The following is an 18,390-nucleotide window of genomic DNA, read 5'->3' on the forward strand; positions in this document are numbered from 1 at the left end:
GTCTGTCTGTCTGTGTGTCTGTGTGTGTGTGTGCGTGTGTGGAGGCGCAATGGCCTAGTGGTTACGGCAGCGGACTCGCGGTCGTGGCATCACGGTTTCGATCCTCAGACCGGGCGTTGTGAGTGTTTTTTGAGCGAAAACACCTAAAGCTCTGCATGTATGTATGTACGTACTTAAGTACGTATGTACGCATGTAACTATGTTTAATTGCGTTTGCTATAGCCGTAACAATTTCCAATTGCTAGAACTCAATATACTTATATCAATAACGCAGAGTATTTCTAAGTTCTGGCGGCAATGAAGTGTCAATTCAATGTCGTGCTCTGCCCGGGACTCTTGCATGAAAGTGAAATTCAATATAGATGCATATAGAGACAAAACAAATGATGATCAAATTAAATGAAATGGTGAAAAGGAGGATCGAAAGCCCGTTGATAAAATTACTTGTCAAGTCATTATTTCATAGCAACTGTTTCAGTCCTCCATTAATAAACTGACCACCATCACTTTTGAGACGACCAACTTGTATTCAATTAAAATTTTGATCGTGAATATACAAGGATCACAAATGACAAGTGATTAGCTGTAGAAATAAGATTGTAATGACAGTCACTTCACTATACACTTACAAAATTTAAACTCTTCGAATTTCTCAGAAGCTATCCTTCAGCTGAAAGGAGATGTAAACTGTAAAGGACACCTAAATTATTATCGTTTTATTGTAACACTAAATTAGACCTCGTTCAGCCGACCTATAAATCAAAGGCATTCGAATTCAAACGAATGGAGTGACACAATTTATCTAGGACTGCGATTCGAGGGATGTTTCGCTGTTATTTATAGTAGTTTGAGTAGCTACGAAGGGGTTCCCTCATAAACGAAACCAATCTACTCGGTGGATTAGTTGTTTTAAGTCATTTGTGTGAATTCAGTTAAAGACGGAAATCTCTTCCAAGGAAATCTATATCTGAAATGAAGTTGGTACAAATAATCTTGAGCATTCCTTTATCATACGTATTCAATGAATCCAACATTAGCATCGATGGTTCAATACGGGGTCGGAAGCATTGACATGCCCGAGTCAGATGATTTTATCAATTTTGGACTTAATGCTGGTTATGGTGGACTGGAAAAATTGTATGGTGTTATAGGATAGTTGATTAACCCCTCTCTCTCGACCACGCCCCATACCTAATATTCCAGCGGATTGAGATCTGAGGAGCAAGGAGACCATGATCATAGATATTGGCAAGTATCCACTCTTGGGTTGTACTAGCCTTGAGAGACGACACAGCCTTGTTTAAAGACGTACAATCTCCGTTACGTACACTGTCTTACTGAAAAGTAAGGTAAAAAGTATATTAAAAGAAAGTTAGATATCTGGAAAGAGGTGTCCGCTAAAAGAAAAAGTGAAAAACTGACACGCCTTGTAATATGCACAGCGACTTACAGCGTGGCGAGCATATGTGCATTGCAATAAAACATGACAGAGCTCCATCATTCGACGATGAGGATTATGTTATTTGATCGAATGAATTACCTACTCCTGAATTAGTATATAAGTGACTAAGCATATACACATACTACACTTAGTAAGTAAGTGGCTAAGCATGTACCCATATGTATCCTTCATGTAATTCGTAGACAGAATCAGTACGGCACAGTGTGTGACAAGGCAGTACATTTGTAATCATAAATACTACCCACACAAGCGGGTTATACTATTTCCATCTACGCAATTTCACTCACATAGTTTAGATCCGTCGGAGGCTATAGAAAATTACTCTTGCCCAAGAAGCCACGCAGTTGGATAGAACCTGAATCCTCGTAGTAATGAAGCGAACTTCTTAACCATTCGGATATACTGCACTAATGCTGCAATGAAATCCACCACAGAATAACATGTAGTAAGCTACTATTATGCTTGAGGAATAGTAACTATTATTATTTTTATGCTTGTAAAGCCAGACAAAAGTTCTTGCGATATTCTACACGGCTCTTTATAATCGTGTTCAAAACTGCCGAGGTCAGCACTTACTTTTATAATCCTACGGTTGATAAAATATGCACTGTCGTCCCCTCATTGCATTTGGTTTATTCATTTGTTTATCTATTTATATTACTATATGGTCAAATGAATTTCTGCCTTCATGATCACCCCCTACTAATTTAATTTCGGACTTATTATAGGCAATTATATGTGTAGTACATTGATACTAGCCTCCGCCGCATTTTAATTAGGTCCATTCTATAGCGAGTCATGTGTGTTTGGCATCGGAGTATGAATTGATGAAATTACAATGAACAAGCTAAACCAGCTGGAATAACAGACTTCACAGATCTATTCTCCCACGAATTGTCTCTGCTAATTAGGCTCGACTTCATTAAAACCAGTTGGTCGGTTGAGGCTTTTGACATCTCTCAACATATTCAACTTCTTCAACGTCTTTGTATTTTGTGTTTTAAAGATACATATAAGAAAAGAAAACAAAATGTAATGATAACAATATCAAACAGCATGTAGTTGAAGACATGTCTATGTGAGGTAGAATCTCACTGTGCAATCATATGGTTTCTTGTTCGATCCAGCTATACGCAACATTGTGCGTTATATGTGTGTGTGTGTGTGTGTTTGTGTGTGTACGCGTGCGTTCGTGTGTATGTGTATGAATATATATGTATATATACAAATCTTACTCTCTCTATCTTTCTCTTTATCTATCTATCTATGTATCTATCTATGTATCTATCTATCTATCTATCTATCTATCTATCTATCTATCTATCTATCTATCTATCTATCTATCTATCTATCTCTCTATCTCTATCTCTCTCTATCTATCTATTTACCTATATATATACCTATAAATATATATACATGGAGAAAAACTGGAACGAGATAAGGAATAGGGTGATCACTCTCGCCCGGCAATGGGCCAAGAGGAAACTGTCCCTAAAAGGTCGGACGGAGGTGGCGAACTCGTACATCGTGTCCGTCATCTACTACCTATTTCTTTATTACCCACAAGGGGCTAAACACAGAGGGGACAAACAAGGACAGACATAGGTATTAAGTCGATTACATCGACCCCAGTGCGTAACTGGTACTTAGTTTATCGACCCCGAAAGGATGAAAGGCAAAGTCGACCTCGGCGGAATTTGAACTCACAACGTAACGCAGACGAAATACCGCTAAGCATTTCGCCCGGCGTGCTAACGTTTCTGCCAGCTCGCCGCACGTCATCTACTACCGCCTGACCGTTGTGCCTTGTCCCGACCCTACCATCATCAAACTAAATCACTCAAACCTAGAATATAAAATAAAAAATAAGCCCTGTGTATGAATAATGCAGATGTTAGCAGTGATAATGTTGATAATAACGGTGCTGATAACGATCATGGTTATATTTTTGTTGTTTATCTCAAGGTCAGCCTTCATCAAGCAGACTTATGTTCAAATGTAATCCAGAATTGTCCATGCCATCTTTCTTTTATTCATAGCCTATCTTTTACATTTGACTTGGTCCCGTCAATACACTGCGGCCGTGCTGAAGCACCACCCTGGAGAATTTAGTCGAACGAATTGACCCCAGGGTTTATTATTTTTTTAAAGTCCGGTACTTATTCTATTGGTCTCTTTTGCCGAACCATTATGTTACTGGGACATAAACACGCAAACACCGGTTGTCAAGCGGTGAGAGATGTAAACACACATACAAATGCAAACACACACACACACACACACACACAAACACACACACACAAACACACACACACACACAAACACATACGCACAGATTCAACGAGCTTCCTTCAGTTTCCGTATACTTAATCCACTCTCAAGGCTTTACTCGGCCCGGGGCTATATTAGGAGACACTTGCCCAATGTGCCATGCTGTCACGCTATGCAACTGAACCCCTAAAGCACGTGGTTACGAATCAAACTTCATATGACCACATTATTAAATGTAGCCTTAAGGTGGTGAACTGGTAGAATCGTTAGCACGCCGGCCAAAATGCTTAGTGATATTTCGCCCATCTCTACATTCTGAGTTCAAATTCCGTCGATGTCGTCTTTGCCTTTCATCTTTTCGGGGTCGATTAATTTAGTACCAGTGAAACACTGGGGTCGAAGTAATCGACAAGTTCCCTCCTCCAAATTTCAGGCCTTGTGCGTTTTGTAGAAAAGATTATTAGAGGTAGCCTTTGTCTTCCTATAGATTTGGTTCTTATTCTAGCTAGTCGAGCGAGCGGTGGAGGCGCAATGGCCCTGTGGTTAGTGCAGCGGACTCGCGGTTGTAGGATCGCAATTTCGATGTGAGTGCTTATTGAGACAAAAAAAAAACCTAAAGCTCCGCGAGGCTCTGGCAGGGGGTGGGGGCGAACCCTACTGTACTCTTTCACCACAACTTTCTCTCACTCTTTCTTCCTGTTTCTGTTGTACCTGTATTTCAAAGGGCTAGCCTTGTTACTCAGTGTCACGCTAAATCTATGTTAAGTGTCTGTGGAGTGCTCAGCCACTTGCATATTAAATTCACGAGCAGGCTGTTCCGTTGTTCGGATCAAGTGGAACCCTCGTCGTTGTAACCGACGAAGTGTCACGACAAGTCGAGCGAGCACACAGAGGCCCCTTGATACTACGGGCTGTTGTGACAAACTTCAGCAAGATCTACAAGTCCCCCCGCCCTAGATAAGTAGATGACAAAATTATGAAAACTATTCTCCTTTATTTTTGTTAAGTAATATACAGTGTGACTTGAAGGAGATTTAGTAATTATTTCGAGGAGGCACAGAGACCTCGTTAGACTCCTAACATTGACTTTTGGTGGCGATGCTGAAGGGGATGCTGCTATGGTTGACAGTATAGAGGTTAACAACAATATCGTTATTAGCGATGATAGTGATTTCAAATTTTGGCACAGAGCCAGCAATTTCGGATGAGGGGTTAAATCAATTACAGCAACTCTTGTACTCAATTGGTATTTATTTTACCGATGCCGGAAGGATAAAATACAAAGTGGATTTCGGCAGAATTTGAACTCAGAACTACAGACAGACGATCTGCTGCTACGCACTCTGCTGCCAGGTATACTAATGATTCTTATTTCTTTACTACCCACAAGGGGTTAAACACAGAGAGGACAAACAAGGACATCGACCCCAGTGCGTAAATGGTACTTATTTTATTGGCCCCCGAAAGGATGAAATGCAAAGTCGACCTCGGCGGAATTTGAACTCGGAACGTAACGGTAGACGAAATACCTATTTCTTTACTACCCACAAGGGGTTAAACACAGAGGGGACAAACAAGAACAGACAGATGGCTTAAGTCGATTATATCGACCCCAGTACGTAACTGGTACTTAATTTATCTACTCCGAAAGGATGAAAGGCAAAGTCGACCTCGGCGGAATTTGAACTTAGAACGTAACGACAGGTGAAATACGGCTAAGCATTTCGCCCGGCGTGCTAACGTTTCTTATTTCTTTATTGCCCACAAGGGGCTAAACATAGAGGGGACAAACAAGGACGGACAAAGGGACTACGTCGATTACATCGACTCCAGTGCGTAACTGGTACTTAATTTATCGACCCCGAAAGGATGAAAAGCAAGGTCGACCTCGGCGGAATTTGAACTCAGAACGTAACGGCAGACGAAATACGGCTACGCATTTCGCCCGGCCTGCTAACGTTTCAGCCAGCTCACCGCCTTAGCAATAGTGATGATACTGAACGGAGATTGGAGAAATTTCTTACACTAGTAGTAATTATGATGGCAGTTGTGTGATGGTGGCGGCGAAAGTACTGTCTATGGAGGTTATAGTTGTGGCGACGAAAGATCTAATCAGATATAAATTAATTTGGACAGATTTTCATCTAACCAATTACTTATTTTTATATTGATTTTGTTATTACCATTGTTATAAATTTTTGTTGCTCTTTAATTTTTCTTCTAGTATTATTGCTTTTCTTTCTGTTGCTCTTTATCTTTTTTTTTCTTTCCTTTTTCGTTTTCTTTCATTCTTGATATCTCCATAGTGTTTCTCGACATTTCAGTCCTTGCTGACCTGTATCAAAACTATTTGACCTATAACAGAAGTTTGACCGGTACGGCTATCCACACACACGTACACAACACACACACACACACACACACGCATACAAAGACACACAGATATACACATACACACATTCAAACAAAAACCTATAAGAACTCGTACGCACTAACAACTACTAATGAACTTTGGCACGTGACTCATTCCATTATATATCTAGAACATTCCCGCGATACTCTATCTGCCGGTCTCTCTCTCTCTCTCCCTCCCTCCCTCCCACTTCCTCTGTAATAAGTCCTTCAGAATTCCAATTTTTTTCTCGATATATTTCCTTGTCTTTTTTATTTACCTTCTTTAATTTCCTGTTTCATTTTATCGCATTGATTCTTTCACACTTTCTTTCATTCCTTTTTTCTTTCTATTCATTTTCCATTTCCTTCCTACCTTTTGTTTCTTTTCTCTCATTCTTTCCTTCTTTTGTTTTTTGTTTTTGTTTTTTGCTACCATTTTTTCCCCCACAATTCCAGCTTTTCCTACTTTGTTTCAACTCTCAGACCTTTGTTTATTTGCTTCTCTCTGTCTTCTTTCCTTTCTTTCATTCTTCACCTTAACTTCTCTCTCTTTCCTCTTTTCTTTTTCCATATGCATTCATTCGAACAGAAGCGAATCTCTACATGATACCACGACCTGCAATAAATAAAAACCAGAATTCACTCAACTCTCACATTCAGTCGGGCACTCACGACTCACCCATCTTTTCTCCTCTTCTTAATTATTCATGCTGTGTCCATCCTCTAGGCGTCACAATCAGTCCGTCATACCCAGAAGGTTGTGACTCTCGTATACTCCATCCCGAAATTGCAAAAGTTTAAGCTGAACCCTATCTATATAATTGACACAGGTCATGGAGTGCATTCCAAGGTCGTGTGTACAAACCCCTTATCCAAAACTAATTAGAAAAAAAAAAAAAGAAACCTTCACTTCAGATTGACTTTCAAAACTGAATAAATGAATATGCCCATCTGCATGAGTGAAGGTTTGGGAGCCTTGGTAATAACTCTGCCCCACCTCACTCACACACTGGTCCCATGGTGCGGCTGTACAGCCCGGCACACTTTTCACTGTTCTATCCTGATATCCTAACATCATTTCTCCTTCTTCGTCTTTGCAAGCCCGTTTTCTTCCCACTCAATCCTCTAGAGTAGTGTTCCGCAGCTTCTCTTCGGTTGAGGTGCGTTTATATTCTTTTCAAATGTCGGCGGCACACCTGAACTAAAAATATAGCTAATAGTATACGGAGAAAAATTATATTCAGGTTACACTGCAGCACATTTAGCATCGTGTTGTGGCACACCACTTTACCGCAACATACTAGTTGCGGAGTACTGCTCTAGAGTACGAGTACGGAGGTTTTGGATCTTCATAGCGTGGCCAACATATTGTATCGGGTTGTCCTGAAAGTTCGTGCTGATTTTTAAAGGAAAGAAAAAGCTCAATAAATACTTGCCATAAAATTTTTAATCAACCAAATATGAACCATTTTCTGGCACAATGCGTCTCCATCTTTTCTTTAACTTGAAAATACCCTCTTCCCAGAATTGAGGTGGTTTCATGGCAAAGAATTCATCAAAGTATCTTTTTACGTCGTCCGAGGAATTGAAATGTTTACCATTAAGACTATTCTGTAGAGACCTGAATACGTGGAAATCCGAAGAAGCAATATTTGGGGAATGTGGAAGGTGGGGTAACACATCCCAGCCGAGCTGCAGCTATTTTTGTTTGGTTCCCAAAGCATCAAGTGCCAAAAATGAACTTTCTTATCTTCTATTTTAAAGGATTATAGAATTAACACAGGTTATAGGAACATAAACCTTCTTCCGTGAAAAGATAGCTTAACTGTGCTCTAAATGGAGGTGTAGTCAAATCCTATTTTATGGACTCAACCATGTTCTAAAATAAGTCGAAAGGCAAGCTAATATAAATCGGCACGAACTTTCCAGACAACCCAATACTTTTCGCCCTCTGATCATCATCACTACTTTTCTTTCTCCCCCCCATCCCGTCCAGGACTGTATCTTTCTATGGGATGCCCGAATCAGTAAAGTAGTTAGCTACATGTTGGATATTATGACCCTAGACTTACGTTCTGCTTACCATCATATCGCAATCTGCGTTAGTGTATTATAATTTTTATTGGCGAGTAAAATACATTGAGTTCCTTAATTATATAGACATAGATCTAACTAAGGTTTCAGTTTTCAGCTACATGGTTTCAAGTTCGATCCTACAGAGTGGAACTTAAAGCAGGTGTCATAGTACAGGATGGACAAAACTTTAGTTTTTTTTCTATCCTATACTATGACAAGCCAGCAGAAACATTGTGGAAACCTGTCAGATGGACAAGTGTGGTTATTGAGCGGTCTACTTAACCCGTCACCTAATTTAGCATTACTGACACCCTCAAATCTCTGTAGCAAGATTGTTGGCCATACCTTCAATCAAACGGTAATTTGCTCGCTTTTGGTGACGGTCCTCCAAAATCAGTTCATGAATTTTGGAGATGTTTTTATTCGTTCGTGCAAGAGGTCGACGGTCATCGTAAACGAGGTTGGTCTTCAAGCGACAAGTGACCATTCCTAAAGTGTGAGAAACACTTGTAAACCTGTGTTTTGCTTATGGCAGCCTCCTTGTAAGCTGTTTGAAGCATGACAACTGTTTCGACCGCTGCTTTCCTCAGCAGAAACTAGAATTCCACGGAAGCACACAGTTCCTTCGCTTCGGCCATCGAAAAATTCGACGAACAGGGGACAAGCACTGCAAAACAAAGACGCTCCACGTGGAAGTATTTCACTCAATGAAGCAATCGGCAAATTGATGCCTGAAGGTCGCATCAAGTGGTTTCTATCGGTGGAGATAGTCCGATTACTTTTCGGTATACCCTCGTGTGTATATATATATATATATATATATATATATATATATAATATATATATATATATATATATATATATATTATATATATATATATATATATATATATAAATAACCGGAACAAGAACGCAACGGACGACAATGAAAACATAGGGACAGAAGGTCGATACGAAGATGGACTGGAAAACCAAGAGGAAATTTTCGTGGCTTTCTATTCTTCAGTCAAGCTTCTAATCATCATTACAGTTTCGGCCTGTTACACTTGAGACAGTTCAAAATTTGTAGGCCACAAAAATCTAAGCTAAGAGCATTACATTTAATGTCTTTAACTCAGATTTTTGGGGCCTACCAATTTTGAACTGTCTCAAGTGTAAGAGGTCGAAACTGTAATGATGATTAGCGGCTTGACTGAAGACTAGAAAGCTACGAATATTCCCTCTTGGTTTACCTGTCCATCTTTGTATCGTTCTTCTGTCCCTATGTTTTTATTGTCGTCCGTTCCGTTTTTCTTAAAATTTATACATAAAAAGAGCGGCGTACGTACGCCTTTTGCATAGCTTGTAAGTAACTATATATATAGTTGTCAATATACCATATATCTGGATAAGAAACACACTCTAAAGTATAGAGCAGTATAGTGTTAAATCACTAAAGTTAAAGTCTGATCATGGGGTGACCAATGGTTTCGCATCTACGAAAGCTGCGGCGTTGGTTTGTTGTTGTTGGCATCTTTTTGTCTCGGGACATGTCCTCTCCAGTCTCCTCTCCAGTTTTGCGTAGGCCTGGGCTAGATGTAAGAAAATACTGGGTTGCACAATCGTCAGGATTCCTCTCTCGACCTTGCTGTCGTAGTCCAAAGGAGCGCAGAGCATTACGTTTGGCACCAGCTTGGTTGCAGGAGCTGCCAGAAGAGTGTCGAGTCGAACACTCAGCCTCTTACGGGGCTCCACTCTGGATTTCCTTGAAGGTTGTCTCCTTTCAGTAATCCTATAGGGGCTCATACCGGGTACTGTCAGCAGGAGCCAGCTGAGTCCGGGACTCGTGTAAGGCAGGGTCGTCACTCCCTGAAGTAGTGAAGAAAATCGCTACCCACTACCTATGTTGTAGACATATATATCACTATATCGACCAGACTATCGCAGGTTTTCATATACTGTCAGTCACGATGCACTTTTTTGCATTGTTGTGCCTTTCAAACGATGCCAGTCTGTCTCAGGATAACTCACTAACAGCAGGGTGGACTGGAGCTAGGTGAAATGAAGAGCTTTGTTATTACAACCATCACCATCATAACACCACCACTACCACCACCGCCCTCCCCCACCACCAGAACAACAACAACAACGACGACGACGACAAAAGCAATGTTAAAATTTGTGAAAATAGTTTTGAAGTAACATAACGAAATTCTCCTTGACCAGGTCAAAGGATATTGACCGTAGATAAAGGTAACTTTCGTTGAAACGTTCGCTATAAGTGGACAGTGAAAGTACTGCGAAGAAAAAGACTGAAACACAATGTCGGTGGATAGGCGGACAGGCGAACAAGCGAACAAGCGGATAGGCGGACAGTCTAGTGGTAATAATGATGGTGGATAATATACTAATAATAGAGAAAGTGATGGGTAGTGTGTGTAAGTACATGTATGTGTGAGTATATGTATATATATATATGTATGTGTGTGTGTGTGCGTGCGTGTATACAGTGTGCGTATATATATGTGTATAAATATATATACATATATATATATATCATCACAATCAAGGAACGGCCATAATATGCCATTCACCCACTAGAAATAACAGCCAAAAGCTTCAACCGCAAAATAACATCAATTCCGTAAACCAGGAGAAAATTAAAAAACATTTACCCTATAATTTCTTATACGATGCACCGTTTCATCTACTGTTTAATGGTAAACTAACCTGATTAAATTAAATCAAGCCAATCTACCATAGGCCCTTAGATTCATCAGTAAGAAATAGCCAAGTCGGAACAGATATTTTTCACGAGGCATTCCCGTCCCTGCCTCGGCAATATCTGACCTAAAATTTTCAAATCATCGCACTCGCGCCAAATTTATCGGCAGCAAATAAATATAAGCCGCCGATTCCATTACGGAATTAACCAGAACATTCATAATTAATCAATATAGGGTGGCAAAAAATTTTGTAGAATTTTTTTGCCACCAGCGGCCTAGTGGGAAAAAAATTAAATAGTCATAGACCATTTTTAAGTTCAACATCACAATCAAGGAACGGCCATAATATGCCATTCACCCACTAGAAATAACAGCCAAAAGCTTCAACGAAAAAATAACATCAATTCCGTAAACCAGGAGAAAATTAAAAAACATTTACCCTAAGGAAATATATATATATATATATATATATTATATATATATATTATATATATATATATATATATACATATATATATATACATATGTATATACATACACCTCCACCACATATATATAATAAAAATGGATGTGTGTGTGTGTGTATGTGTCTGGCTGTGTGTACGCCTATAGGAAGACAAACTATAACGTGGATATGAAAAATTAAAAGTTAATTCTTGTATAAAATTTCACGACGAAGACAATGGAAGTAGACCCGAGTCTCTAGCCACTCTCCGAAAGGAGCTACCGGCCCTTTTCCAAAACGTACAAAATCGCATTTCAAAAATAAATGAAGGGTCTAACGGATATAATTTTTATATGCCACTTCCAAATTAACAATAAATAAATGAGAAGTCGCAGGGAATTAACTTTTATCGGATTAACATACTACCTATTTTATTTTTTTATCGGTTTCAGCTCAAAGCTGTGGCCATGATGGGTCATGCTTGTTCGTCTATATTTTTTAAAACCAGACACTAGCCACTATGAATTATTTCCTTATACCTATTTTTTCTGATTTATTAAGGCCATAATTTTTTACTCTTTGATATATATATAAGACTTGGGCCTTAAAAATACAAAACATGGTACAAGACTTCTGATGAAGGTACACGACTTCAAAGATCAAAACTTTTCATACACCCCTCGAGTATATATATATATATATATACTCGAGGGGTGTATGAAAAGTTTTGATCTTTGAAGTCGTGTACCTTCATCAGAAGTCTTGTACCATGTTTTGTATTTTTAAGGCTCAAGTCTTTTGACACACCCCTCACTGTTGGATTTTTCTCATAAGGTATTGGAATCTTACATATATACCATTCTGCCTAAAAAATGGATCTACAAATTCAATATCTCTATATATCTCACATCGGTTTTCTTGCCTCCACCTCACTCTATTTTGTATCCTATCTAACTTCATTATTACATAACCATCCTCTCACACCGTCTCCGAAGAAGGGTATAATTAATAAATATCCTGGAAATAGCTGTAAGACCTATCTATAAATGTTCTAGCTACACAGCCTTTTTTTTTATCTCATTATGCAAAAAATTCTTATATACACACGCTGGCATATGACCAAAGTTGAACTCCTTATTCGCAAAATCACCGAACCTGGAACTTAACTATGGCCAGTCTATAGCACTTATTCTGCATTACCTGACACCTTTGGGTCTCAATAACACCATTACCTCTTATAACATATATATATATATATATATATATATATATATATATATATATATATATATATAGGGAAAGTTTACGAAAAAAACAAAAGACGAAGACAGGTGGTGTACAAAACAAACAGATGTATTAGTATAACGCACAGGAATAGAAAAAGTCTTTTACGTTTCGAGCCTACGCTCTTCTACAGAAAAGGACACAGAAAAAAAACAAGGAGAGAAACAAGGAGAAAAAAATGTGTGTAGTGGCTAACGATATATATATATATGTCTAAGAGTATCATTCTACTGGAGATAATGTAGTTAACTGCAGTGCTGATGGCACCTATCTTCGAAAAAGTATTGTCTATATTTGTCTTCCATACACAATCAAATTGTCTTTTCCTTAATGACATAGTGATTTTGGAGAACTGATTCTTGAAATTATCACTCCTAATCATTAGCAGTTGTTCAGAATTTCAAAACAACGAATGTTCTCTGGAAATGGATATAATTTCAAATAATCAATAGTTTAGTTGTGTGAATTTATTGTCTTCGACATTTACTGCATGTATATATGCATGTAATATATAAAGTATGATGCTTATAAAATTAAGGCAAAAATTTATGGCTTCGTATACGGACGAGTGATAATACACACACACATGCGCAAATTTGCCCTATTATGCAAATCAAACTGATCAGATTAGCAGTGTCTAAAATGACAGACTATAAATATCTATTAATCTTCACAGAAATAAGATAAATATTGCTTCTCTGCTAAAGTTCTAAGTAGATTGATGCTAAATATACGATCGAATCTATATTTTCCGCCCTTGGAGAGATGAAAAAAGAAATTCCATGAAGTAAAAGACAAATTGAATTGAGACAAGCGTACAAATCTGGACACATGTTCTGCCTCTGTTAAGAGTTCATCATATATGGTATTTATCACATGCTTGCTCATCTATATTTTTTAAAACCAAACACTAGCCACTATGAATTATTTCCACTAGCTGTTTTATTTAGGCCATAAATGTTTTTTTTTTACTCCTTTATATATACGAGGGGTGTATGAAAAGTTTTGAGCCTTGAAGTCTTATACCTTCATCAGAAGTCTTGTACCATCTTTTATTTGTTTTAGGCTCAAGTCTTTTGATACAACCCTCGTGTATATATAAATATATATATGTGTGACCGCGTGTGTACCGTTGGCAATTTTTTCCCTCCGTCTTCCCTTCTTTGGATCTTTCCTTTTCCTATGTTTCTGACGAAGACCTCCGCTCGAAACGTTAAACCCTCCTTCTTTCCTTCTTTCCTGAGCGTCCAATAATACTATACTTGTTCTTCGTCCTCGCTTTTTTGTGTTTTCATGTTTGGATTAACTATATATATATATATGTATTTGCATAATAGGGCAAATATACATAAATACCTGTATGTATGTATGTATGAAATTCTGTGGTGTAATTTCTTTTTTACTTTCGCAGTGAGTCTTCATGTGTCCCTTCTGAACATTGAAAGTACGGCTCTAACGAATCGTGTGACCAATGCGTTAACCATTAATTTCAACATTTGCAAAGCAGAATTATTGCTAAGTCAAGAAAGAGTAACGCAAAATAAAATCAAGAGTACCATTTAACGGTAGTTTCACATCATCGAAAATAATAAAACTTAACTCAAGGATGACAAGCTGACAGAATCGTTAACACACCGGCTAAACTGCTTAGCGACATTTCGTCTCTATTTATGTGTGAAGTTCAAATTCCGTCGAGGTCGACTTTGCATTTCGTCCTTTCGGGGTCGATGAAACAAGTACCAGTCGTGCACTGGGATCGACGTAATCGACTAGACTATTGTCCAGAAGTAACTGTTCTTGTGCATACGTAGTTAATAATGAATTAGGAATAGTGGGAAGTAAGATCATGGAGTTGAGTTAAGGATGTGGGATCGTAGAAATATGATGGGTTGCAGAAAGAATAAGGAAGAGAAAAATGGATGAAATTCTAGACAAGCGTGTTTCTACTTTTTTTTTAACTATGGACACCTTTGATTCTTAACTTACTCGGCTGGACCCTCACAGCTATTCTGTTTAAAAATCCTATTATATTTTTATAAATAAAAAAATTTTCAGGAATTGCATTAAACAAAATTTTAAAAACTATCGTAAATAAACCCCGATTGAGGACCACTGTCGTAGACAGATAAAAAGATAAGAGGGAAAGATTCTATTTAGAGTAAGAAAGTGGGAAAGATGTGGGAAGCATCTGTTAAAATTATTCAGAAACAACAAAAAGCAAAACGAGTATATATGGTAGTCAGTGAATTCCAAAATTACGAGACTATTGGTAAGGTATATGGTATTTTTAATGAAAAATTATATATAAATAAATATATATTAATTATAATAAAAGCATCTTCTTGTCTATGTCCCACTATAAAATATTCAGTGTTTGGAGGAAACAGTTGAAATAAACTTTTAAAACGTATTGCAGTATTTTGTGGATGCAATGTGGCTGCGTTGCTGTATAATTCAGCTACAATGTAGGTTTTTGAAAGGGCTCTGTTAGAAAAAACGTAACACACACATACAATTATACATACATATATATATACACATATACATATACGTACTTACATACATATATGCCTACATACATGCTGATATATATGCTCATATACAACTACACAATAGGTAAACAAACAACAATGGCTAAAAACTGCTCCAAACAGTTACCAGGATAACATGCTAAATAAATAAAGGATGAGTCTGAATAAATTCAGAAATACTATTTCGCTATAGTTTCATCTATCGAAGCAACTGCAATAGGATTGAATTAAATTTTAAAATATTGTTTATATAGTTCAAATATGTAATTACCTCTAGTTTGCATTTGCATTTATTTGTTTATTTTTTCCATATATGCAAGAAAAGATAATAATACTTGCATATTGTAGAACAGGGGTTCCGAGACCTTTTTTCACATTCATATAACATGCATAATGGTGTCCTATAGCATACTTACCTGACACCAGTCATAAACAACTGAGGTTTTTCTTTTTTTTTTTTTCTATTCTACATTGAAACATTAAATGCATTAAAGTCCTGTCTGAAATGCTAGAACTTACATCGCAAATTATCATAATTTCCATATATTTCTGAGTCCATTATGTAGAGAAATATGCTGTCAGTTCTAAGCATATAGCAACAGGGAAGTTTTTTTGTTTTCATGGTTTTTTTTTCTTTTCTTTCCGCTCTATTTTCATCGGAAAAGATTTATAAGAGTGGAATACTGTGGAAATGACTAAAAACCGGAATGTTGTTTGTTTAGAAAATAAAAATGACTTTTTTCTAAAAGAAAACATATTCGAAATAATAAAGTATAATGGCTTCGCGACACACGTTTTCCCCAAAGCACTAGGTAAATAGTTCAACATAAATCCAACTAAATATCTTGTTTCATACATGAAATATGAAATACATTAATTTTCATAAAGGAAAAATGCTTCCTCTTCTAAACGTATATTTAGTTGAAACAAAGAAAGTATCTCATTTTACGTTTTGCTTTCACTGATTTCATATTTAGCATTTATAAATATGAAAGTACATGAAAATAAGTGGAACACCCCCAAAGTGTTTATTACATAGGAAATCATAAGAATTATTTTATATCAAAACATTGTTGCACTTATCGTTCTCTGATGCTATTTTGAAGTCTGAAAACCAAAATTCTGTTCTTATGTACTGTGAATATCCCACGTAATATTCGATTATATTATAATTATTGATAAAGATTTGTTCTTTCTTGATAACGTAAAGATATTAAAATTAATTACATTCAATATTCCGATCACAAAATGCTCAGATTTTGTTTACTATTTTTATTATGCTTTTAACACTACAATACTCATGATTTCATTTATTTTGCAGAGTTTTAAGGAAATTACCGTCTTTTATAATCAAATTTAGGTGCAATCATATCTATGAGGTTAAGGTGTTCACTTCGCAACTCTGTAGTAGTTATGTGCTTAATTCTAGTATATAGTACTTTGCCCCTCAAGCATAGTGTGTCTATGTCTGTGAGAGTATGTGTGTTCATATGTTTGCATTAATGTGTTTAGTACATGTCTATTAAAGGAACATTATTGTTCAAAGCGAAGCTATAGTATAAAACGTTTGCTGAAGAAATCAGAATCTAATGGTTCGGTGCTGTCATTTTGCAGTCACCTGCCAATATTAGATTAGTAGAGTTTCTCTAATATAGTCCCCTTACATTTTTACATCACTCCGACATGATTTTGAAAGATTTATAAGAATTACAGCACGAAATTTAATCAAGGATATCAACAGCAAAGGCGCAACTTTGTATATTTGTCTTTCATGTGTTTTCAAACAGGTAGCAGATGTGCAAAGCGTTGTATATAAAGAACAGTACGGCTATGATGGGGTGTTGGTCTCTTGACGTGATTCCTTATGCTAAACAAGATTAGGTTTTTGAAAGTTTAATACAATTGGAGTGAATCCTCTATATGGCATTCGTTTCTCATATGAGTATAGCAACGATAACGATGAAAGCATTTTAAATCCAAAACCTAATAATTCTATAAAATTATAAACTAAAGTTATAAAGGATTTTTTACAGAACTGAGGCGATTTCTAGTGATTGGTTAATCACTTTTCTATCTGACCAAAATCGTTTTTGGAATGCTCTGTATCCAATTCAAGCCTTTTCAGTTTTCAAATTACATCATATCTCGTCCCTTGAACAAGCATATTTGGTTTCAGATGCGGTTCATCTGGGGCAGAAGCAAACGTCACCTTAGTTTTCATCAGATCTTTTCGAAGTCCAAAACAATGTACACGTACAGGAGAAGAGATCCATTATTTAAAAAAATATCTTGCCCTTTGTGAGTCAGGTGATCATAATGGATATAATTCTATAAATCGTAAACTAAAGTTATAAAGGAGTTTTTTTACAGAACTAAGGCGATTTCTAGTGACTGGTTAATCTGTTGTACACTAAAGGTCAAGGCCTATAGTGTATTTCATAATGTTAATACTACTGCTGTGACGTACACAGAGAAAGAAGGTGTATATGCACATCCCTATTGACACCGTTGTACATAGAAATTGGTTCTGACAGAACAGCATTAGATTTTTTAATAAGATTTAATACCAGTGACTAGCTGTCAAAAAACAATTTTTTAAAAAATGAAATAAATAATATTACTTTTTCAGAATTTTGCAAAGTGCATATCTATTCTCCAAATGAAAAGCTTTTGCTACAGGAAAAAAAAAAATTGTTAGTAAAGGTCACCACTCAGGGCAATTTTCCTACCGCTGTCAGATAACAAATTTCATATCTGTGGTGCCAGAACGAGATCTACATCTGCATTTAGACTCCGAGGCAACAATAGTACATGTGTGTGTCTGCAAAAATTCGAGAAGAGCCTGAGTAAAATCTTTGCCAGCTGTTTCAAATACTAGGAAAGTTGCAAAATTTTGACTTAACCCCTTCTCAACTATATCGCTATAGTATTTATCCAATGTTGTGGAACTAGTGAACCACTCCAAAGACTGGTACTCAAATCCAACCATTTCAACTGGATTCTAGTAAAAACAATTTCAGAATAACATGCCACGTCCTAAACATATATTTGATACACTCAAAAATCATACTTTTCTTTTCTCCGATCTAAAGATGCAGCCACTCTGTTCAATTATACAAAGGATATTTTGAACGATGGGCAGAGAACTTTGCAACACTTTTACATAATCCACTATTTATAGACAGACATATTATAGAAAACCTTATTCCCGCACCGTTATTA

The sequence above is a fragment of the Octopus sinensis genome, linkage group LG7, assembly GCF_006345805.1.
Source record: "Octopus sinensis linkage group LG7, ASM634580v1, whole genome shotgun sequence".
Taxonomy (NCBI): domain Eukaryota; kingdom Metazoa; phylum Mollusca; class Cephalopoda; order Octopoda; family Octopodidae; genus Octopus; species Octopus sinensis.